This window comes from Rhipicephalus sanguineus, chromosome 4, assembly GCF_013339695.2.
Source record: "Rhipicephalus sanguineus isolate Rsan-2018 chromosome 4, BIME_Rsan_1.4, whole genome shotgun sequence".
In the NCBI taxonomy this organism is placed as follows: Eukaryota; Metazoa; Arthropoda; class Arachnida; order Ixodida; family Ixodidae; genus Rhipicephalus; species Rhipicephalus sanguineus.
The window spans coordinates 56,299,915-56,323,462 of record NC_051179.1 but is presented as its reverse complement, the minus strand read 5'-3'; the positions used below and the strand labels follow the sequence as shown (position 1 = coordinate 56,323,462).

The 23,548-nt window shown below is 44.9% G+C and overlaps 1 protein-coding gene across 1 annotated transcript in view; it reads left to right on the top strand.

Moving 5' to 3' along the window:
- Nucleotides 1-5,375: 5,375 nt before the first annotated feature.
- LOC119390025 (uncharacterized) overlaps nt 5,376-23,548 on the top strand; it is a 35,412-nt gene continuing 17,239 nt past the window's right edge. The window contains exon 1 of the mRNA XM_037657530.2: nt 5,376-6,063. The gene's annotated coding sequence lies outside the window, so the exon portion shown is untranslated. The remainder of the gene's footprint in view (nt 6,064-23,548) is intronic.

Here is a 23,548-nt window from a genome sequence, read left to right as displayed (position 1 = left end):
CTTCGTACAATTGTCTCTCTACACGCTCAGCGAAACGAACATGCCACACTCTTAATACGCATTGCTCTAAGGGAAGGTAACTGGCCTTTTCGATCAATTCTTTAGTCAGCAAAAGAAAATCAAAGCCGTATCGCCACGAGTAAAAGCTGTATGAACTGCGGATCAGTGATTCGCCTGTGCTTCCTTCGTGTTTATCTTGTATTTTTCTGCTCTTTTCTCTTTTCTGCTGTTTTCTGTTCTGTTCGTGTGATTATGTGATGTTTTCTATCCTTTTATGTCTTTTCTTGTGTGTATCTAATTTGTTCTGCGATTATCTATTTTCTCCTCTATTGTCTCCTTTCCACTGTTTTTCTACTGTTTGCTGCTCCGAGCTTGGTGCGTCTGACTCCCGGCGCTGGCGTTTCGCCTCCGCTTCTGACACAGATCTCTTCCGTAGATAAGTGTATAACTCCCGACGCTGGCGTTTCGCTGTCGATTCGTTGGCGCGGACAGACGGATTAGTCCTCCGGTGCCGCTGGCGTTCACGGACAAGCAAGCGCTGGGGTTCCAAACGCGCAGCCTGTTCGACTTATGTGTAGCGAACGCGGGACCTGCGTCGCGCCAACGCGAGACGTGAGACTGCGTGACACTATAACGCGGGACATGAAACGACGACAGGAAGGTCCATTAAACTGCTCCGCAGTTGAAAAAACTCAAATTTTCCAGCTAAAATTCCGAAACCTCCAGTGATGTAACGTAAGATGATCACATAAAACTGCAACCAATGCGAAACATGCAATAGCGCGATAATTATTATTTAAGAAATGTGTATAGTTCATGTGAATGTAATCCTCTAATTGCAATATTTTAACACTAATGTACTACTACTATGCGTCTACATTTGCCAATCGAGTTCTTTATGCAGTACGACATTATTCCATAGAAAAACTATGCCACAATCAATTTGATAATAATTCGATCTCTAATATTGCAGTTGTGGTACTTGGTAGTGTAATGCAGCGTGTGTGGATATCAATATATATGGGTCTTTATTTCTTAATTATTAACAGCCTAATAAAGGCGTAGAGTTATGTTCTATATCACAAACATCCAGGTCGGTGCCACAACGTCCGAGTAAAATACCCCCGCCCCAACAATGTGGAAACATAAACGTTGAAATCTTAGCCAGGCACGCCGCGAAAACGATAAGTGCTTCCACTTGTTTCAAGTCTTGTGACTATCTTAAACAAAAGAAAAAAAAAACTTTGTCGACCAATGATTCTTTTTTATGCTTTTGAAATGCTACGACAAAGTGCGGCATGAACACAGAATCCAGCAAGTTATGCTGGCCTTGACAACTACTCCACTTCACGCCCCAAAGAACGAGCATCGACTTCTCGTCAGCAGGCTGCACGCGGTCGCCGGGTGTGATCGATAGATTGACGTCTATGCCCTTTCTCAGGTTTTATGCCGTAGGCAAAAGTACATGCTGAGAGCAAACGTGACGTCAGCTATTCGGGCCTAGTCGCTTTTCGCGTGGTTATGACACCGTAGCCAGTGTGACGGACACGTCAGTCGAGGTGTGTAATATAGGTCATGGTTACGAAGGTGACATCAATAATCTCTAATCTCATTTATCCGACCGCGCCAGCTCGGATTGCTGAAACAGTACAAATAAAAGGACAGCTCGATCGACGATATTACATAGCCGCATTGAGCCTCAGGAGTAAGGCATGCAGAAAAAGAAAGGAATGAGGCTTTCGCAATTAGAAATAGCACGCCGTCTACGAGCATAGAACATGGGACTTCGGAGGGCAGAATAACTAGTATGGCATGCCTCAGACACAGCTCTAAATGAAGCTGTAGGAATTTGGAGATTGCAGGTGTTCGTAGGGGTACTTTGAAATTTACAGGTTATCTTTCAAAAACCATGATTCTTGGTACATAAAACAGCACAGGCAGGCTGTTAAAGAGACACTACAGAGAAATAACTAATTACCTCGCATGAGTTAATTGCAATGTTGACAATACAGAGAGCGTCACTCCCACCGCAATAAGATATTTGAAGCCACAAAGCAAGTAAAAGGAAAATACAGGCGTCGACGCTGCTCTTGATGTTCAAGCACCAACTTGCCGGGCTTTCACAGATTTGTACAGCGCCTACTGTATATAGCCTATAAAATTCTTTATCGGCAAGAATAAGTTAGGTAACGTGAAGAGCGGGACAGTTAATGCAGCATGCTGCAGAACATATTTGTAGGGCAGTGGGGCCACAATACAAGTGAAGACTTCGAAATGGGATGCGGTGAGGTATCAGCGGGAAATCCAGCAATGAAACTTTGGCCTCCGTTTTGCCGCGTGATATTGAACCTATGACGACGAAATTAACGAAAGTAGTGTTCGCTAAGAACGATTTATCAGTCTAAATTAAATCAGTGCTTAACGTTCAGGGCAGAGCTGCCATGGTCGAGGTTTGCCATGTGTCGTAGATAGCAAATTATCATTAATATGAACCGGCACGCGCTCAATCACCACCCCCCCCCCCAACATTCTGCACAGATGGTTAAGAACAGAAGCGGAAACGTGCCCACCAGCTCTGCGGTGATTCAGCCTTGCGTGACTTAGTGCAAGCTGCGCTAATGTTTTTCTCGTGTTAAGGGAATTGAATTGAATTGAAAACTACTTTATTTGGTCCTGCGGGACACAACGGAGTCGCACACCCGGCTCAGTCCCATGTAGGGACCGGCGAGCCGGTCCTACGTGGGGCTACGGGTTAAGGAAGCCTTAATTTAATAGTTGCCGCCGTAATGGTAAAGTGGTTAGGGTGCACGGCTGCTGACCCAAATGTCGCGCGTTTGGTCTCAGCCGCGGCAGTCGCATTTTCGGTCGAGGCGAAAATGGCAGAGGCTCGTGTAATTAAATTTAGGTGCACGTTTGAGAACCCCAGATGGTCGGAATTTCCGGAACCCTCGTAACTATATCGGGGTTTGGGCACGTAAAACCCCAGGAATCATTAAATTAAGAAAAGCAAAGATACGAAAGCCCCGTGCAGTACACTATATAAGCTCCGCCAGCCTTGTACATCAGAACACAACGCGGCGACAGAGTGGAGGAGAGTTGTCCTCGGTGGTTGTTTTGGAATGCAGCCAAGGCCCGTTAGCGGAAGCAATTCCGCGGCAAGTCCTCGAGCATGGAAGCCCCGGCGCGATTACAGCGTCAACCCTTCTTTTGTGTGTGTGTGTGTGTGTGTGCGTTTTGGGCTAGGTTGACGATATGGTGCAGACCGCGCGCTCGTAATGAGAGACAATCACACCCTTGAGAAAGGTTTCGCAATGTGGAGCCGTAGATGACACGTTAAGCAGCAGTCTCCCATTTTGTTAGATAGAACCTATGAGTTTGTCACGCTTACTTTCTAGGACTTGTGTCTTAATTTCCTTGTCAGCGGTGCCCGCTGCGTTACCAGAGCTTTACGAAAACATCTTGCTTGGGTAGATTACTTGAGTTTCATAGACAGCGCAAAAAAAAAAAAAACAGAGGGGACAGAGGACATAATATTACTCTGACGTCATCATTCCGTTCACTTCTCTCTTTCGTCTGCCTTACAGGGAAGCTGTAAGAAGGTAAGGCAAAACCAAAATTCGTCCGTCCTATGTCCGCAAAAACTCCTCGAGCATATATGCCACAGAAATTGGGCAATCCCCACCACTCGCCACTGGTCTACTTAAAATAAAGAAGTCGTCCGCGGGTAAAAAGGTATTTGCCACAGAAACTGGGCAAATCCCACTAGTGACCACCGGTTCGATAAAAATGAAAACTGGAACCCACGGGCGGCAAATACCAATGAAGATTTCTGGAGAGAAGTAACCAATATATAAGAAAGACATTAATGAACCGTCGGGATCAACCCAATGATAAACACCGAGGGCACACTGGTTAGATATCTGTACGCAGGGCTTGGGGGCTTGGGCCCTGTATTTTTTTCCGGAGAGTGCTTGCCTGTGTGCGTTTGTACGAGCTTGCATTTGGAACTAAACGTATTTGAGAAAGCGTGCGATAACAGACCGCTTCCGGTAAAATAATGCGCTCGAGTTGTTTGAACGTGAGAAGTTATTGCGCAACGACACAACTGACGAAAAAAAAAAAGGCAAATGAATTTTTCGAATCTTCTTAGCTGTATCCCAAGGATTTACATACATGACATCAAGTCTTGCCCCTACACATACTGCCACGACTAATGACCAACGCTTGGTACCTGCCTCATCTGTATACTCATTCAATAACCGGACGTATGTAGTGGACGCTTGTGGAGGAAGGATTGCCGCCATAATAACGTAATTTAATAAGGTTTCCAAGCAACTCTTATCTTTCGCACAAACCGTTCAAATCAGCAAACTAGAACTCTCTAGTGCCACATTTATCTGGGCTACGAGGTACATAAAAATATCCGCTACTCCATATACGGAAAATCCGCCCTGACGTATGACAGAGAAAATATTAATTTTAACTTCCTTTGTCGTACCTCAGTAAACATGGACAATCATTATTGTTTCGGGGTTTCACGCCTCTAAACGGCAATAAGTTTATGAGGCGCTCTTCGGTGGGTGACTTCATAATTGCTGTCCCCAGGTGACGTTCTTCACGTTCACTTGTATCAAAATACAATACCATTTTTTTTTCTTCTTGCACTTCCTTCATATCTAAACGCGGCCGCTGCTGTCCAGATCAAACCCACTACCTGGAGTTCAACAGCGCCACGCCATAGCCACTAAGCTACCGCAACGGGTTCGAATTGAGAGAAATCGAGTAACGAAGGTTTGCATGCCACTAGGTGTCAAGTTGTAAGTGCAACAGCGCCCACTTAGACAGGAATAGAGTAAGCGAGACGATGATGTCTCCGTCTGTGTCTAATATTGTGCGCTATTCCAGTTACGTTACGTACCAGCACGCCCAAGCTGCCCTTGTTAAGGTACGAAGTCACAGGATTCAAATTTAAACGACGGTTTTTTGCCACATATCATCGTCGCTCAGCTAAACAACTTTCTTTAACTAAGGCACATCCCCCTTTCCTTTTGATGCTAGATAATGAACGGTTCCAAACGAGTAGGCACGCCGAAAACGACGCATGCAAAACAGAAGAGGCGTGAAAAGAGAAAGCAAGAACTGCACTGATACATAGGCCGCGGCCAGCGGAAAATAGAATTATCAGTATCAAGCTCACGCAGCCGCCGGGATTGACGCGCGATCTGTTTCGGCTGCGATAGATGGCGTTATGCGCCAGGCCAACGCTAGTAGCGGCGTCGGCAGACCCGGGACGCGTTGCCACTGGCAACGGGCCTGTATCCGAGCCATCCCGGGACCGGAGGGGGCCCGGCGCTTATAAGAAGTCCACACGCGAAGCGAGCACGTTGGCAGTCGCGCTCGAGACGAGCTCAGTGACGGTGTGCCCATGGAACTCACGCGCTCCGCTGTTCTCCCGTCACTGCCGGGACTCGGAGCTGACAGCCGCGCGTCTCAGACGACGCTAGTATTACCCCGAATGGACCACCCAATCACAATCGTCGAGGGACTTTGCACGTTGTAACTGCCAGTTGTGAGACTGTTTCGCGAAAGTTTCATGAAAGCCATCTACGTTTGAAGACATGCCCTGCCCGTTACGTCGGAGTTCTTCATCCAGAAGGCGGAAGCTGTGAGGGCGCACGTTCTATAGCATCCAAGGCCAACTTTACGAAACCAAACTTTGCGGTGATAAGAGCTTGGCTACGCTCTCGTTGTGTGACCCAGCAATCGTGCGTGACTGACTGTGACAGCGGGCGAACCGCAACCGACTCGATCGTGTCCGTCCCCGCAGGACTTTGCATCAGATTGTTCGGCGGAGCGTCAGTAACACTGGATATCGCTCAGAGCTTGTTTTCTCTGTTTTTATAAAGAAGACTTCCGCAAGAACGCTCGTACTGAACTTTTTCTTCGAAGTGTTTTTTGCAATGCTGTGATATGCGTTACATGACTGAACTGTTCCCGGCACCGCACGAAATAACGGCAGATACAGAGCGAAGAAACCGTCACATCCTGCAACAGTAATTAGAGGTAAGATCGTTTATTTTCGATTATTCAAAATATGTTCTTTGTATTAGTTATCAAGCAAATTTTTAAATTAATAAAAAAGTTCAGTGTACGATATTTGTTTTGTCCAACATCGGCTTTCTTTTTTAATTCATTTATCGTTTGAAAGTGCGCCTAATTCCACACGAGTGCGGTTTTGAAAACAGCATAGCATAAGTTTTATCATGACACTCGCAGTGGCGAAGTAATTTAAACAACGATATATTTCGGTTGCTGTAGTAGGTGGTGTGAGTTGGTTGCGTAAATTATTTCTTCCTAGGCAGCCTCCACTTTCTTTTCGTACAGTGTCACAGAAATGATAAAAAGCTCAAAAAGAAAACGCGCTTTTCTAATATATGCTGAATTGAATTTTAAGGTGTCCTCGAATTAAAAAAAACATGAATTTTATAAAGCTTGGCCGCTTAAAAGGCGAAAAAAAAAATTACACAATTAGGGCGCCTGTAAAGCGTGTTTTGGCTGTGAGACACTAGTGCTTAGAAGGAAGCAGTCTTTAAAGGGTGGGGGTGGCGGTGGTGCAATGTGGTTCGACGTTTCGAGTCTGCACACAAACTTAAAAGTAATGTTGAACGTAGGTAAGTTTATGGAGCCTGTTAAGTATCCACAATTGAAATTACCATCATGATAATTATCTGTGAAATGAAGATAAAAGGTGATGATAGTTAAATTACGTTGTGGGGATTTACGTGCCAAAATCACGTCATAATTATTAGGCACGCCGGAGTGGTAGAATCCGGATTAACTTTGATCACCTTTAGTTCTTTTGTCTTAAGTCTTAAGCTTTATGGTTTCCAAGAGCTTCGACGTACATAAAAGTACATCGTAAAATTTTCGCTTACCGGAACCTACGGTGGAAAAACCATATGGGACAGCCTTTATATATCTAACTTTTTACTGTGCCTGACAACAGCCTTCCCGAAAATTAAAGAAATAATGAAAAAAACTAAGGGGAAGCCAAAAGAAAATTGAGTTTCTTTTTTCCACCGTTCGACGGGACAGTGACAAGATTTGCAATACATAAAATGTTTTTCCAATAAGAAAATGCATCAAATTCATGTCCCGCTACAACTGTCGCTTGTTCGCAGAGGTACCTCAGTTGTATTTTCTTCCCGTCTTGCTTTACTTTCAAGATAATACCGTAGATACGGGTTTTCTCGTTTGCTTTATTCAATAATATCTATGCATCGACGTTACCTATGCAGCACTGAAAGTACCACCAGCATTCCCAAATAGGCAGCTGTTTCAATTTTCAGCGAAATCGCTAGTGACCTGAAAAGTTAGTCAACCCTCATAGATCAGATAAAATTTACCGGCTCATCTCTTTCTTTCCAATAGCTGTTGTAGCTCTTCTGTTTGGATAAGTAGAGCGTGACAAACGTTTGTTCCTGCGATTGTTTCCTTACAAAGGGAAACGTTAGTGTTGCAGTCCGTAAACGTTCGCACCTGCCGCGAGAATAATATCGGCAATTTCTTTTCGAAAGAAAACTTCGCAGCAGTTTCGCAAACTTGATCGATCTCTCTATTATGGTTCACGGAGACCCACTGTTTGTTCGAGAACGTCTCTGTTTTGTGCGAAGATCCACACTGCGCTGACAATAGTTCGTCGCAGAATTCAACAGCCCCGCCTAGTGCATTAGGCTGCATCGATCACATTGACTGTGTTATTCTTCCTCCCCTTCTTTCTCTCTTTTTCGTGATCGCGCGTATTATTCCCTCAGATGTACCAGAATAAAAGAGTAGGATGGCTGAGCATGCATGAACTTTACGCACGCGCTCTTGTACAAGAGAACGTTTTTGTTACGTAAGAGTGCTTTCAGACTAGCCGGTGTTCCGACGGGCTTGTACGTAATCGCATTGAACCCTTTCCACAATGACGAATCACTGAATTATGTACCGTTCCTCACACGCGAAGCACAGCTCAAGGAACGAATTGAAGGTTTGCAGCAAAGTCGCATGACATGAAAAAGAAAGAAAGGGCACGCACAATATAACCCAGACGAAAGTCACATCACAGGCCACTGTCGAGAACGAAAGTTTGTTTCTTATTATTTTCTTTATTTTGACGATCATACTTATCGGCATCTCATGAAATCAAATAAAGTTAACGTAGAATAATGACATCTCCAGCGTCTTTGTATCTGGTTGTGATTGTTTTTTTTTTGTTTTTCTTATAACTTATTTTCTCTCTCTCGCTTCAAACCCCCTATTCCCCAACCCCAGTGCAAGGTAGCATACCGGATACAAATTTCTGGTTACCCTCCCTGCCTTCCTATGCTCTTTCTCTCTCTCTCTTTCTATCTCAATATGAAAAAAAAAATATTCCAGTGCTTGTGCACGTAATTCTGCTGTGTTGTACTGTCTGTGCAATTTTCTTTTTGTTTGTTTTTTGTTTGTGTGTTTACATGTGCTTCTAAAAGGGTTTGAACTCGTGCTTGATGGTAAGATTTCGTATTAAGAAGCTGCGCGGACACACGGGGCAAGAACGATAGATTGCGGTTCGTCAGCGCCAAGTCGAGTCTATCTTTCTAGTCGCGTACGTCAGCCCTGTTTCTTGATATGCAAACAAATGCTTCAATCCCTTGCTTTATACCTCCAAGACAAAGCAAGGAAAGAAATATTTTCTAGATTTATCAGTTCAAATAGAACGAATCAATCGTGGCAATCATGCGCCGTGACAAAAGCAGTTAACGTGAAGAATACAGCGATCGTAGCGTTCTAGATCTTAGCACTGAGCTGCAATATCGTGTTCTTTTTTTATATTAAAGAGTTGTTAGCTTCTATTTGGTCGGTGTACTCTCTTTCGTCGTGTTTCATTCCGACCAGACGGGCTTCAGTCGAACTCTCGATTTTATTATGAAGTCTATTCCCCTGATGCGCTCTTTCATTTTGCAAGTCACAACATTATAAGCACTGGGAAGCAGAGTGAGTGTTAGGGGAGCGCAAAAAAAAAAAAAAACACCCGAAGACCTACATCCAGCCACAGATGAACATACATGGTGACTTTTTCAGTCACTGCGCGGAAAGTGTAAATTCATTAAAACGAAGTATTGGAATCGGAAGTTGCGCAACGTGGGATGCCTGAACGAGTCATGGAAACGTTTGTTTTGAATCTTACTACTACCGAAAAGCTCGCCGGCTACTGGACCCATCCGCACAGGCGGCAAATGAATAAGTTGCAGGGAGGGCACATCTTCCCGCTCAAGAGCGCATGCGCAATTGGACAACGTGGACAATGAGAGCAGTGGTGGTGGAGGTGGCCTCTAATAAAGTATTCAATGCCTGTGGACCGGACCGTGACAGATTACGGGCACGGAGTGTAGTCAGACGTGACTTTCGCTTCTTTGTCACGCCTGTGTTCTCCCTCTGAGTTGCCACAGGACACACCTGCAATGAGTGCGCGTACGGACGACAAGTGTACTTCAGAACATTTCATCTGTTGTCCACGACTTAATGACACTGATGCACTCAAGACAAATTGGTAGGCCGAACTTTCAATGAAGCAGAAGTCGCAGTAAACTTGAAAGGATTGTTTTTCATTCACCCTTTTTGTATTTTTAGAAGTTCACGCTAATATGCTTTTCGCGCTTGTATACACGCTTCCTCTTGTACGCGTAGGCTTGTACGCTTCTATGCATACGCTTGTGGTGCATGTGCTTCACGTTTCTATGCATACGCTTCTATGCTTGTATGCTCGCTTTCTTTCTTTGTGTCAGAGAGACATACACTCCCGGTTGCTATGAAATGACCCATTTTAACGCGATAGCGTTAGAGAGCTCGTATCGCAGAAATTCCGCTGTCGGCGTCGGCACCGTTGGTTGTGAGCGAAAAATCATCATCTTGTCCGTGACCGAAAAATCGAAAAAGCTGCAAATAAAATAAATAATAAAAACGTTGGGTCCGAGTGAGAATCGAACCCAGGCCGCCTGCGTGGCAAGCAGGCGTTCTACCACACAGCCACGCCTCTGCTTGGAGCCGCATTGAAAGTAACGTTCATGCTTCCCAAAAATACGCGTCCTGTATGCAGGTGTCACAGTACGAGATTTAATATCGCAGTAATACTGCGTGGTACAAGCGTACATTGCCATAGGGCGTCACACAATGTCAATATCCTAACGACTTGGTGGTTTAAAGACAGCCACCCATTACAAAAGGCACACACATTACTGCGCGTATTCCCTTAAGGCCACGTAGTGGGTCCATCGCAACTTCGAAAAAAATTCTGGTTTAAGTTATGCTCGTAGTGTTCGAAGTGCGCACTAGGGGCAGGATATCGCTATCGCGTTCAGCTCTTAAAGGCGAAGCTTTATTTAGTCCTGTCGAGATACTTGAACACCCTTTTTTTAATTGTTGAACGTGCGCACGCACGAACACACACACACACACACACACACACACACACACACACACACACACACACACACACACACACACACACACACACACACACACACACACACACACACACACACACACACACACACACACACACACACACACACACACACACACACACACACACACACTAACACACACTAACACACGAATGAGCAATGTCGTGCTTTGCCCTCGAGGTAAGCCACACATGCAAATTTTGTTTTTGCTAGCTTTGAATAAATGAGTTTTAATGAAGAAAAAAACAGTCCATTAAATCGATCCTGCTTTTAACATAGGTAGGTCTTACTACATCTCATTTTACCACTTCATTATGTTTCAATACGATGTTGTGCACCCTATTTGGTTTACGCAGCTCGGATACACACTGAAAACTTTATATAAAGGCACGTCAGAACGAGATGATCAATCAACGGTGAAATTGCTAAGCTTTGTGAAGCGGCTTTCTGAGGCTTCTCGTCGCGTACATGTGAGAAAAGTCTTTCCTGAAATGGAGGTTATGTTCTCAGAAAACAGCAATATTAATCTATCTTTCTCGAACCTATTTGATATTTTTAGCCGTGCGTTTTCTCTGCTTTGCAGTTACGAAGGCATGCACGTATCAGTGGGCCGTGGCGTACCTAAAAAGACACCCAGCTAGCGCGTAGCGCTTAATAAATGAGGTGTATGCAAGATAGATGCGATTACTCTTGAGAGGCGAGGTAAGCCTCTGAGGGGGCGATAGCTTCAGAGAGTGCATTGACCTTCTGCATTATTATCTTGTCAGCGTCAAACTTGCAATAAACTACTGCGCAGCTAACTGTACTCAGGAACAACAGCCTCATTCACAGTGTATATAAAAAACCGTTCGCTACTTGTGCAATTGCCTCAATGTGCGCAAGAAATAGCTGCGGTTAAAGCACTTTCCTCGAAACGGGCTCGCAGTAAGATTGCCTCAACATACTTGGTAAGAATAGGTCAACAGCTCTTCTTCAATGCTCTCCTCCCTTGGCTCCAAACTGATTGCGCCCGCTCGCGTTTTACGGCGAGAATTGCTTTAGTAGATGGATAACGATAGTGAGCTTACTATGTTTTCTTTTCCGCTTTTCTACGGTGTTCTATAGTCTCTACAGTATTCTGCTTTTCAGGCAAGGATCTAGCGATAACAGGATTCTAGAAAATAACATAGACCACAGGAAAGACTGAACACGAAGAAGGTGGCACACAGCACAAGTGCTTACGCTGTATGCCACTTTCTTTATTTCTCGTATTTGCGGTGCCCTAAGTTATCCACGAGAATGCCATACTTACTAGCCCAGCCATCTATCCGAAAGTGAGGTTCAGGAATAAAGAGAGAAAAAAAACGCAATAAAGAGGAGACGTTTCTGGCATTCGGAAAGAGCCGTGCGAACCGAATCGATTCGGACTGCGAGGTGATTTTCGTCTGCAGATAAGCGGCTACTAGCCGTGCGATTCCTCTCTGGACATCGGTGACCCTGAACCGAGTGACCTGAAGCCTAACGACGCGAGACGAATCTACCTACAGTGAAGGCGAGACAAACGTGAGCGCCGTACTAAACACGGGCATCTGGCCGCATTCGATAGCCCTGTCCGCACCAAGCGAGTGCACTGTATGGGATTAGGGGGCACCAGTCGTTCCGCCACTGGTTTTATTCTTAGTTTTCTTCATTATACCTATATGGTTAAGTAGCGCACTTTGGACGGAGACAGAAGGAATAGGAAGGACACGTCACTCGCTACACTCGCAACTGAATTTATTTTAGGAAAAACTTCATATATATGCACCCAAGCACCCCCAATCGACACAGAAATGAATCAACCCTCAATATAAACTTATCAAAGAACTAATTTTGTGTACTTCCTATTCCTTCTGTCTGCGTCCAAAGTTCGCTACTTAACCATATAGGTGTAATGATCAGTCACCAACTAGCCCAGCTCTCAACCTTATTGATCTTAGTTTTCTCTTCGTGGCAGCCCCTAGGTGTCCCCACTGCAGAAACCCCATTACCCTACAGTAGCTTGCAGCTGCCCTTTATTGGTATAAATTGTCCAGCTGTAAGCACAAAACGGAAAACACGGAATATAATGTTCAGTGGAATTTGCGATACGTGGTTAAGCGATGAATGGCGTATGTTCATAATTTGAATCATCCGGGTAACGTCGGAGTCTGGTTCAGTTGGTACATAACGCTAAAAGAATTAACCAGTCAAAAGGACGAATGACAAAGAAGGGATGTCGCACACACAGCGGCTGGACAAGCAACCGTCAGCTAACAGCTGTAATAACTGGTTGAGCGTTGCACGAATGCTTAACGTTTCCTGCAAGTAATTCCGTCTATGAACAGACAGGAAGTTGGAAAAACGGAATCTGTAGAATGTGTTAGGATAATTACGAAAGTGTGTGCGACAGCTGGAGAGAAAAGAACTAAAAGATGTGCAGGGATGTTAACCAGGGTAAGGGTCGTTCGCTATCTTGCGCTGGGAGAAAAGCAAAGTGGAGCGCGAAGAAGGCGGGAACTGCACGGCCTTTTGTCTGAGGGAATGAAAAGCTAAGGGAAAAGAAGGGGGGGGGGTGGTAGCAGGCCGATATTGATTGACTTCGTCGCTCTAAGGAAAATGAAGTGGGACGGGAAGTTGAAATGGAGAGACGAGTGTGGTTCTTCATTTCAATTACTGGAAAGACCTCAGCTCCGAATGCATTCGAAAAGCGTCCACGTGCGTTTAGAGGTTCGGGACGTCCCACGGATCTACTTATATAATCAACGCATTGTGCTGGTACCAACACGTGGCGCTGACGCTTGAAGAAACTCGAAAGATAAAGGGATAACTCGAGAAGGTGAAGACCACGCAGCGTGCAATAGAATGGAGAGTGATAGGAGTTAAGAGACGGGATGACAGCACATAGTGGATCAGAGAGCAAGCAAAAGCAGCCGATCTTCCTTTTTGAGATTAATGAAGATAGGAAATGTAGCTGGGCAGGTCACGCCATGCGTGGAGCGGTCAGTTAGAGCAAAGGAATGCTTACGAAGAGATGAGACGCGCAGACGAGCACAGCAAAAAGTTAGGTGACGCAATGAAATACGGGGATTTGCAAGCGTAAAAACCTGTCAGGATTGCACAATACCGGCTCAATGGGAGGACATCGCGATATGCCATATATTTTAATGATATAGACAGTAGTGATCACAAAAAAAATATTCAAATTACACCCATTACAAGGTCTTGTATAAAGAGTGCATACAGCCTTCAGACAGACGAGTAAGTGTCCTGCGCATCAGAAATGGTATGTTAGAGGAGACATATTACTGTAGCAGCGGTAAAGGTAAAGAAAAAAAGCGTTAAAAAGCAACATAGTTAACTAGATTGGAGTGAAAAGAAACATGTTCCGGTCCATGAAGACCTTCCAGTGTCTGCAAAGCAGTTCAATATCGCAACCGGATAATAAACTCCCGAAAATGGGAAAATCTCTTTTCACAGACAATGCGTTAGCAACGGGCGTAACGTCGTCTCCATGGTATCGTGGATAGAAACAACCAGGCTGCCAATCTTTGATTGACGGGCGGTTAATCTAGCGTTAAAATGAACAAAGCTGCCTCTGAATCTGTAATGCCGTTCTGCAATGTAAGTCGCTTGAATGGTATAACTGGGGCTCGTTAACCTTGGAAAGGCGCATAAGCTGAACAACAGAGAACACCCTCGCGAGGTTTGGTTACGATAGAGTGAACCTAGCCGTTCGCTATTTGATTTTGCAGAAACGATGAGGATGAACATTACCGCAATTGCACTTCTGCTTTTCTTTCTTTATTTTATCCTATATATTTGTTGTTGTTAATCGGATCCATGTTAGCAGAAGTAACGTACCACTAAAAAAAAAACTCATTCGAAGGCATGGGATAGCGCCTGGCCTTGACAACAAGATTCCATTAGTACGTTTCGTTGCCAGAGCAACGACTGTATTGTCTTAGCTTCCGCACAACCCTGCTTCATGTAGGTTTTTTTCCTCTTCTTTGCTACTAGAAGCAGCGGCGCATAGAAAATGCAACAGCGCTGCCATATGTCGTTAAGTATGGAACACGATGGCCGCAGTTTCGTGGCGTTGCGTTGCGTCAGCTGCGCGGCATTTTGTTGTCCGGATAATGCGAGGCCGCCAGCTCAACGCCAAGCAGAGTGTCCTTCAAGAATCGCTGACAAGTTTTTAGCCTTCCAACTTTGTTCAAGGGCACGTAGTTTCTCTGCACCGTCGTTAGAGAGAAGTAGAACCATCAACATAAAAAAAGAGATTATCGTTTAACGTAAAGCAACACCATTGACTACAGAAAAACAGGAACTAAAATAAAACAAGTTTCGGATGTTCTAAAATATTGATTTTCAGTTAGCCTAAACCAAATGCGATGTGTTATAAGCGTTCGCAGTTCTCTCAACTTTGAAGCCATTCGCCACTCTCTGTGAGACCCTGCCGCACATACGATATAAACTGAGAAAAATGGTTTAGTGTGTCCTGGTTACCTTCTCTTACTATATTGTATGTTTTTTATAGTGCATCGCAAAAGCCGAGAAATCAGTCCTAATCGCAGTGACGTAAGCTTTTATAAGCAGAGCCATACTATTAACGTTTGCGCCACCGATCTGCAAATTTGACTTATATAAACACTGAACACATAGTGTTCGTGTAAGTCACTGTACGGAGAGCTTGGGCAACCTATGATTCATGACAAATGATGCGTCATAGTTTACTGCATGTTTGGAATTTGCCATCAATGACACAGGGCGTGCGGCCCTGCTTAGTCAGCTATTGCAGTGATGTTGTTGGGCCCTATTCACAAGTACAACCCCCGTTGCATTTGCTAAATATATTGTGGGACACTACTATGTAGTATTGTTCTACACGCTGAACATTTTCAATTGTTTCGACGTTTCTTGGGCCGAACTTTTCACTTAAATAGGAATGAAGAAGATTTTCTTGTCCTGGTAGCGAAACCCTTCAGCATATAAAGGCACTAAAGCGATATGCCTCGACAGGATGCCTGCCAGAAGTGCATATTTATTGAAGTTAGGAAACTATTAGATCAAAAATCCAGCTGTACCATTTCGAGTGAAAGTATGGACAAATACTATTGTTATGCAATCACGCTGCTGGGCATACCCCAGAATTATGGGACGTTCCGCACACGCGCATCGGACAATTTGATTCAAGGAGACGACGTATTATTTTTTTTAAACACGTTCTTTCACAGTACTCGTAGTTCATAAACTTTCGTGATTGTGTGCCAGAGAACACGTTTCCCGCGAGTCAGCACTCACTTTAATTGGTGCATTTCGCAACCTCCTTGTTCTGCAGCTGCGCCCCACAACACGTGCATAAGCAGTCTGCCTGCTCTTGTAGAAGTAATTCAATCCCAATGAATGCAGATGTCTCGCCAATGCGAACATTCAAAGCCTTTAGACGCGCTATCAAAGCAGAAAGAGCAAGAATGCAGAAATGAGCGCATAAAAAGAGGTGCGCTTTTTGTTTTCTTCCAGCTCTTTTCTGCTTATGCAGCACGTCGAAAGTTCACGAATTAATCAACTTGTCTGCAAGAAAGCTATGATGCAAAGCATTGTTCAACCAAGGGCATAACGTAATGCTTAGTCATAACTTAACTAGTCCTCAACTTACTTATTGCGACACCCTCTCTTCTTGTGGCTTTCGAACTCAACCATCATTGCGTTTTAAATAGTTTTTGTTGTGTGTGTGCTTTTGTTTGGAGCTATCAGTATTGAATTTTCCCTATTGCAAGAATACTCCCGCCTCATTATCTGAACATAATTTTATTCTGCAGCGCTATTCCCCCCCTCCCTTAATTACGCCGCGGTATTCTTTATGCGTAATGAGAAACAGTGTGCGTGTTTTAATAAAACAATGTCAAGCACGATAACTCAGCCAAAGGAGCCAAAATAATTGTTCTGTTAAATCAAGCGCTTATACCTTCCCTGATAACTTCGAGTTTAAACCATTAGACGCGGCTACGTATAAGGAAACAAAAAGAAAGTCGACGCGTAGCAAAGGTCGTTGACGCCAAAATTCCAGCCTAAACTGCACAACCACGAATTACAACATGGTGAGTTACGTGTGGGTCGTGTTTCGCACGCGCCTACCCGGCGGCGGCCCCCGCCAGCGTAGGATGATTGCGCCTGTTACTACTGCCCTCGCGGGAAAAACAGCGGCGAAGAATCCCTCAGACGCAGGCCAGCCGAACGTTTCATTACCAGGGGCGAATGCGCATTGTTCACTTGTGTTTTGTGCTTCGTAGAAGCCACATCCTTCTATTTTTCTTTACCCCTTTGTACACGCGAGAGACGTCTGCGCCTTCAGGCAACCTCGATCCATTGTTCCCGTTTGCCCATTCGTGGCGGCATTGTTGGTGTCTGCGGTGGTTGTCGCTCGTGTTATCTCCACTTCGTTGCGTGGTCACTGCACAAATGACTTGATTGCAGTGGCTAACGTGTCCGGTTCATTACATCGTCTCTTGTTATTGGTCCTCTGTGGCGCCTGTTTTTGCGCTGAACATTAGTGCTCAACAACAAACAACACGTAAAGAAGACACCAGTGGCGCTAAACGTCAGCTAGCTCTAGAGTTACTGTATATGCTACCTTTAGGTAGCAGAGTTTCGCATCTGTCTTCCAACGCCGCTAGCAACCATGCATTGCGGAGAAGCTGCCGCTTGGGCCAACTTTTTTTATTTCTCGACGCCGCCGCGGCAGCGAACTGAATTAACACTAGCCATCGACAGCCAATGTTTATCGCCGGTCTTCGACACGCCAGACAGGTTAATCGGCGACACGGTAGGCATGTCGCCTGCAAAAACGAAGTGCGACTTCACCGCATAGCTGTGGTTGCTGGCCGGACCTATGCGCAACTCTGCTACCTAAAGGTAGCATATACAGTGACTCTAGCTAGCTCTGCTAGCTGGTGACAGAGACAGCTCCAGAGCTCGAACACACAAAGACACAGAGAATACAGACAGTGAACAAAGATACAGAGACGCAAAGAACACTGACAGCTCCAGTTTAGCGACCGTCCTATATTCTTCGTGTTTTTTAAAAATGTTTTTTAGTGCTAATAAAATGTCGAATCAACCAAATCGGCTAGCCCAGCTTTCTTTTTCAACTTGTCTCTGCAGCTTCCCGAACAATGTAAACATTTTTTTGTTATACAAAGAACAACATTGCTGAGTAAATCCGAGAAGAATAATCTTGTCATGCTCTATTACGCAGAGGGAAGCTGCGTGTTAGATCAAAATTCCAAACGCCACGAGTGACTGCCTAATTCTTACAGTTGAGGCAGTGAGAATTACAAACATATCTGCTAAAATTCGCTCTTTCTGTCTGGTATTCCACTGTTGAATGGCACTTTTCCGGTACCGTAATAATACGCGTAGTTATCGTACGCCGTGAAGCAGAACTACAACGTCGAACGTGACGACGAATCATTTTTTCAAGTGAATTCAGGAGACCCAGCCTCAGCGGCGACATAGCGGCAATCGCGAGAGAAATGAGTCAACACTATCCCTAATTACCGCCTATTATCGTCACTTATTTCTACAGCCAACAAGGCAATACCCGCTTACCACTAACCAGCCCTACTGGTCCTGATCAAGTAAAGACAAGTGCCGCATAGAGTCATGCACATTTTTTCCGCTGAAGCTCCTGATGGTAACGGCTTTCTGTGCGATTCCCGCGACACTGCTTAGAGCATGATATAGTAACTTGCATGTTCTTCCCAGTTCTTCGTAGGCTGCAGGTTTCAGGTAAATAATTGAAACCATGGCACTGGCCGGCCTCACTATAGTCGGCTGGCTCTCAATGTCGCTTCTTCCTGCCTTCTTGTGGCTTTCCCGTCACTGAGTTATCATTGGCTATAAGCATACAAGCCCACCCCTATAGTGAACTTCCCTCTATACAGCTTTCCAGTCAAAAGTATGATTGTCCATTGCCATTACCTTGGAAACGTGGCTGCGATAAGTAGCCACTTGCCTTTTTTGTTACAATGTGTCGCTATTTAGTCTTATCCAGTGAAGCATAGTGGCTATATGTCTCATTTCTTGTTGCCAATTTTCAAATACAACCCTTATTTAAATTATGTGATGTTACCTATCCCTCTAACGGTTCCAACCTTTCCAATCGGTTACTGGCAGTTTCGCCAGTAGTACTTTAAACGCATTTTACCCGACTTAACCACTGGCTATAGGTAACATTTCTATCCGCGTTGAACCATAGAGAAGCCTCTAAAGAATGACGCCTTCCATGACGTCGATCTGAGTGCCATGCACTCAAGAAAGTTCATGCGCCACCCTTCACAAAATTAACCACAGTGACTCATAGACACCTCACATAACCTTTTTATAAAGCGAAGTGTCTCCTTTAGTCGACGAAGGAGGCGGAGCTCAGGTTGGCGGAGCGAGACAATAGCTTCAACTCGAGGAGTATTTGAGAATACGGGGCTTACTCTCGTTCAAGTCGCGAAGACAAGGTGACGTTTGTTGCGACAGGTGGTCTTTCACCTACTGAACTCAGAACCCACGGTATATTGTCTTTTAAGAAACTCTAAAAGCGGTGGCCTGTTTACAAAGCTAAGCTCGCTCGATGGGATGTTGTCTTAAACCCACTCAGCGTCATAAACGAAGCGAATGTAACTTGTGCAAGACTGCTTCGCTTTGGTAAGTTGTTTTCAGAACTTTGCCGATGAAATGAAATAGCGCAGATCACGTGATGTCATTGGGGTCAGCGTGCTCAAGTTGCCCGAGAGGTTGCGTGGTATATTGCTGAGCGTGGACGATAGATACTTGAAGGGACGCTGAAGGCTGCGAGTACAGCTCCGATGAGGTTCACTGTTTGGGTTTCCCGCGACCAACCCAACCCCCGTGCCTTATATTTCTTCCTTTCGTGAGTCACTGAAGCTTGCTTGCGTCATAAAGCTTGCCGCTTCTATCGCTCCGGAGGCAAACGCGTAGTAATCTTGAGCGTGTGGCCTGAGGTCCGGGAGGAACGCAAATATTTTGTTTTGACCGATGCCGAAAGGGCAGGGTCTCGATAGCCGATGAAGGCATCTCTGTATATTTTCCTGCTTTTTTTTACGCTTTTCGGCTTAACCTCCTTGCCGTCCGCCGTGCTGCTTCCTTCATTCCGTCACGCTTTTTTTTTTGTATTTTACGATTGTTGCAGTTGTTTTTGGTTGCTTTTCACTCATGATCCACGCTTGGCCAGCCGTGGGGTTTTCCTCAATTCATTCGCGCTGGCTTCAGGCTTCAAAAACTAAGGCATAGGGCATCGTGGTGGTGTTTTACTGGGGAATTTTACGCAACAGGCGAGTGCTACAACAAAACAATGGCGATGATAGGCATGCGATGATAGCGTCTTATGAGAATGCGACTCTGCATTAGTGGTTGGCATGATTGATCGGCATGCAATTCTGTTCGTTCCTCCTCATAAACAACTCAGCCTTCATATCAGCAGCATCAGTCGCAGTAGACATTGTCTTTAAGGAAGTGAACGCATAGCACAATTATCAACGTCAGCACTAATTTGACAAAATTGGGCGTGTCAATAGCACGCGTAATGCCAGGCTTAGCATCTCGTTCAATATTATAATTCTTGCAGAGCAGCCCTAAGCTTATCATGTCTTTCTTCCGGCACTACTATTTTTCAGGCTTATTCGGCCAGAAACCGTAACACCCTATTTCAAATCCCTGTAAGAAGACCGCATTTTAAAAAAATGTCCTCTAAAAACAGCGCGGGACCCTTCATTGATCTAAACGTCACACACACAGTTCTACATCCACAGTGCCAGAAATCACAAAACTTCTCTTTCGTAAGGGCTCAATGCAAATGGCCCGCCAGCATCTCTGATGATACGTCCAGCCTCAGGATTAGCTTATATATTTTCTTGGGAACATTTTTAGCATAAGGCGTTTGTGTGAACAAGGGCCCAGTTATTTAGTTTAGCTTTTCTTTTGCTGCTTTATGTCCGAATTTCTGTTTGATGTTCTTGCCTAATCTTGAATCTTCCGAATTTGCCTAGATGCATTATAATATCGCGCATGTGTCTCGTTTCTTCGCTGACAAATCGCTGTCACTGGCGGAGACAGTGAACTTGTAAGGAAGCAATGATAACACGACATGCGGCGCGAAACCTTGAGCCTGGCGTTGAAACGTAGTGATGGCTATATGTGGCGTTTTACGACTGAAGGGCCAATGATCGCGCACGAACACCAAAAAGTTATACGTTTTGTAAATAAACGTTGTGCAGGATGTGAGCTGAATGTTGGGCTGGGGAGGGAGTGGGGATAACGTGCTTGGCAGGCAAAAATTAAGAAAGACCGATGAGGTGCTGCCGCGTATAGTTTTCCACGGGAGGTAGGATAATCCTTTCCTTCACCTCACGAACCGGGATGCTGAGCAAGACGTCGCGTACTGTTTGGAGCTTGTTTACGTTGCTGCGCAAAACGGATTTCCTTCGCATGCCCAGCATCAAGCAAGGCACCACTAGTTGCAGATGTTTGCGAGCAGCCGCTAACCTCGGCGCCGTGCCTTCGTGACAGCAGGGGCACTGACCCCGAGCGAAGCTGATGATTCAGCCTTGTTGGGGGAGTAATTACTTGAAGTGACGTTAACGCGCTCCTCAAGGATGCCTGAACTGTTTTGGGCAGCAATTATCATCAGCGTTAACTAAATAAGCTCAGCGAAATTTATATAGACTGCTATGAATTATACTCAACGCCAGCACGGCTGGAGTTCGTCGCTTTAGCTGAGACCAAAGGCACAAATAAAGACCTTAGGTTCAAACGCAGTTTTCTTAAAGGGACCGACAACTGCCCAGAATATGAAATGAGTTGACTCCACTGATGTAAAGATTGTCCGTTCCACTGACTCAAACCAACCCTGTTTTTTTCGTTAGGGATGGATTTATATTTTTATTTTTTAATTGAAAGTCGCGAAAAATGACCTGTGGTGCCTCTGGCGGCAAAAACATGAATGATCCGATGAAGACGGCCACGTGACCGTTGATTGCTGTACGCGGTCGACGATTTTTTTGTTAGTATTGAAATATTGTTCGTTTCTTGATATTAAAAGGTATTACTCCATAATAATGTACATATAGGCCTGCGTTAGTAGTATGCATTAAAGTGGCGCTGCCTTCGCGTGACGTAATGATCCCATGCTCGTCAGCGCGTCTTGAGCAACTTTTCAGCGTGCTCATGCAACCGTGCACACAGTTTCCAGGTCGCTAAGATTTTGTAGCGACATAGGTTTGCTACCTACACTTCGTCTCAGAAATGACGCGCGGTGCTACTCGGTACGGCCGTGCATATGCACAGTTACGTTTTTGATTACTTGGCTTGGCTCGTGTATCGAGAGAGTAACGACGCCGGGACAAGCCATCTATGACACAGGCGCAGGCAACCTTGGGCGCAGGCGCACACAACGCTGTACAAATACCGGGAAGGTGTATAAAGCCACACATCTCATTGTAACAGTTTGCTATTTTCAAAAATGGTTGGAAAGCTCAAAATAAAGATGGTTAAGCATAGTTACAGTAACTCCTGCGAAAGCAGAACAACGACAGCTTTCACAAGGGTTAGCGGCATCGCTATCAATTCTCAGCGTTGCTGGAGCAAGCCTCCTTGCGTGTTTGGAGCATTTCAGATCGAAAAATACTGCTTATAAAATAACTACGTGCTTTTCGGATAAACTACTGCAGCTACAAACGCTACGAAGGGTGAGCTTCCTGTCGCGCCGTGGAAAACTGGGTCGAGAAAAATCAGTTGTCGGTCCCTTTAAGAAAGACTTCCTATTAACTCTGAAGCAGCCGTGTTGTTTCAATTAAGTGTCTTATTAAGCCTTGCAGCAGCGTTACTTCTCGTTGGAACAATATCGTGATCATCGATATCTCCGCTTTTTAACAAGTTAGCTCATAGAAACATCTTTTTCAAGCAAATATGACGAGTTAGACAACAACGATTATAGTACGTCAAATACAATTCATCATGGTGACACACAGACGCTTAATGTATTGATGACACAGAGAAACTCGCTCAATTTTAACAAAAATTTAGAACTAATATACCAACATGTCGAAACACCTTCCTGGCACATTATTTGCATTGCCATAATGGTTATCGATCGTAATTCTGCGTAAATACATTTGCGAATGTACAGATGGTCATCGTAAACTAGCCTTACAATTGTCCCCAGTACACATATAGTGTAACATTGTGCACAATGCCGATTACATGTAAGCACCTTGCCACCTGTCTCAACAGCGAATGTCAGTTCAGTATACGGGATTTTCTTTGAACGAAAGTGACACTGTAGAAGCACAGAGGCCATTTCGATCGGTAAGCGTGCTTTAGAAAGCCTGCTTGAGATTTCGCGGTATTCCTCAGGAACTCTGCATATGGTAGCACGACAACAATGGCTACAAAGATGGTACAAGGACTTGGCATGAGCACTATGTTAATCCTTAAACAATAATATGCACTTACAGACAAGTCTCTTCTTCCCAGAAAGCGTACCTGCTTCAGTTATGGCATATATGGAAGACTTCCTTTCTTTCCTAAGCCGCATTGGGAAAAGAACGCATTACGTTGCAACGGAGCGAAGTGAGTTGGTTTTCTTGGAATTAAACGTGTGATCTAGCAAGCATTAGATAAGAATGGCAAGATAAGCGGCTGATGCAAGAACTAATCGGTCGTCTGAGTTGTCCTTCTACGCAGGTTTCAGAGGAACCAAAAAATATGAGCGTGTTAGAAGCCTACTGCGAAGCAGCAGCGTTCTGTGTGCAGCAGCCCTACTCAATTGGTCAACGTCGCATTGCGTGATGAGTGACCTGTCACGAAAGAGGAGACTCACTATGTGAGGTGATTGGCAAAGCTCGCAGAAAGATTTCACCAACATCTGCGCAGAGGGGTAAGATGTGTGCACTGTGAGGCGGCCTTCGTGAGAGTTTAGCTGGTTAGGGCTATTTACGTTAGCACCGTTGGGACAGGCAGACGGTAAAATGGAAGTGGCGGTGCAAATGATT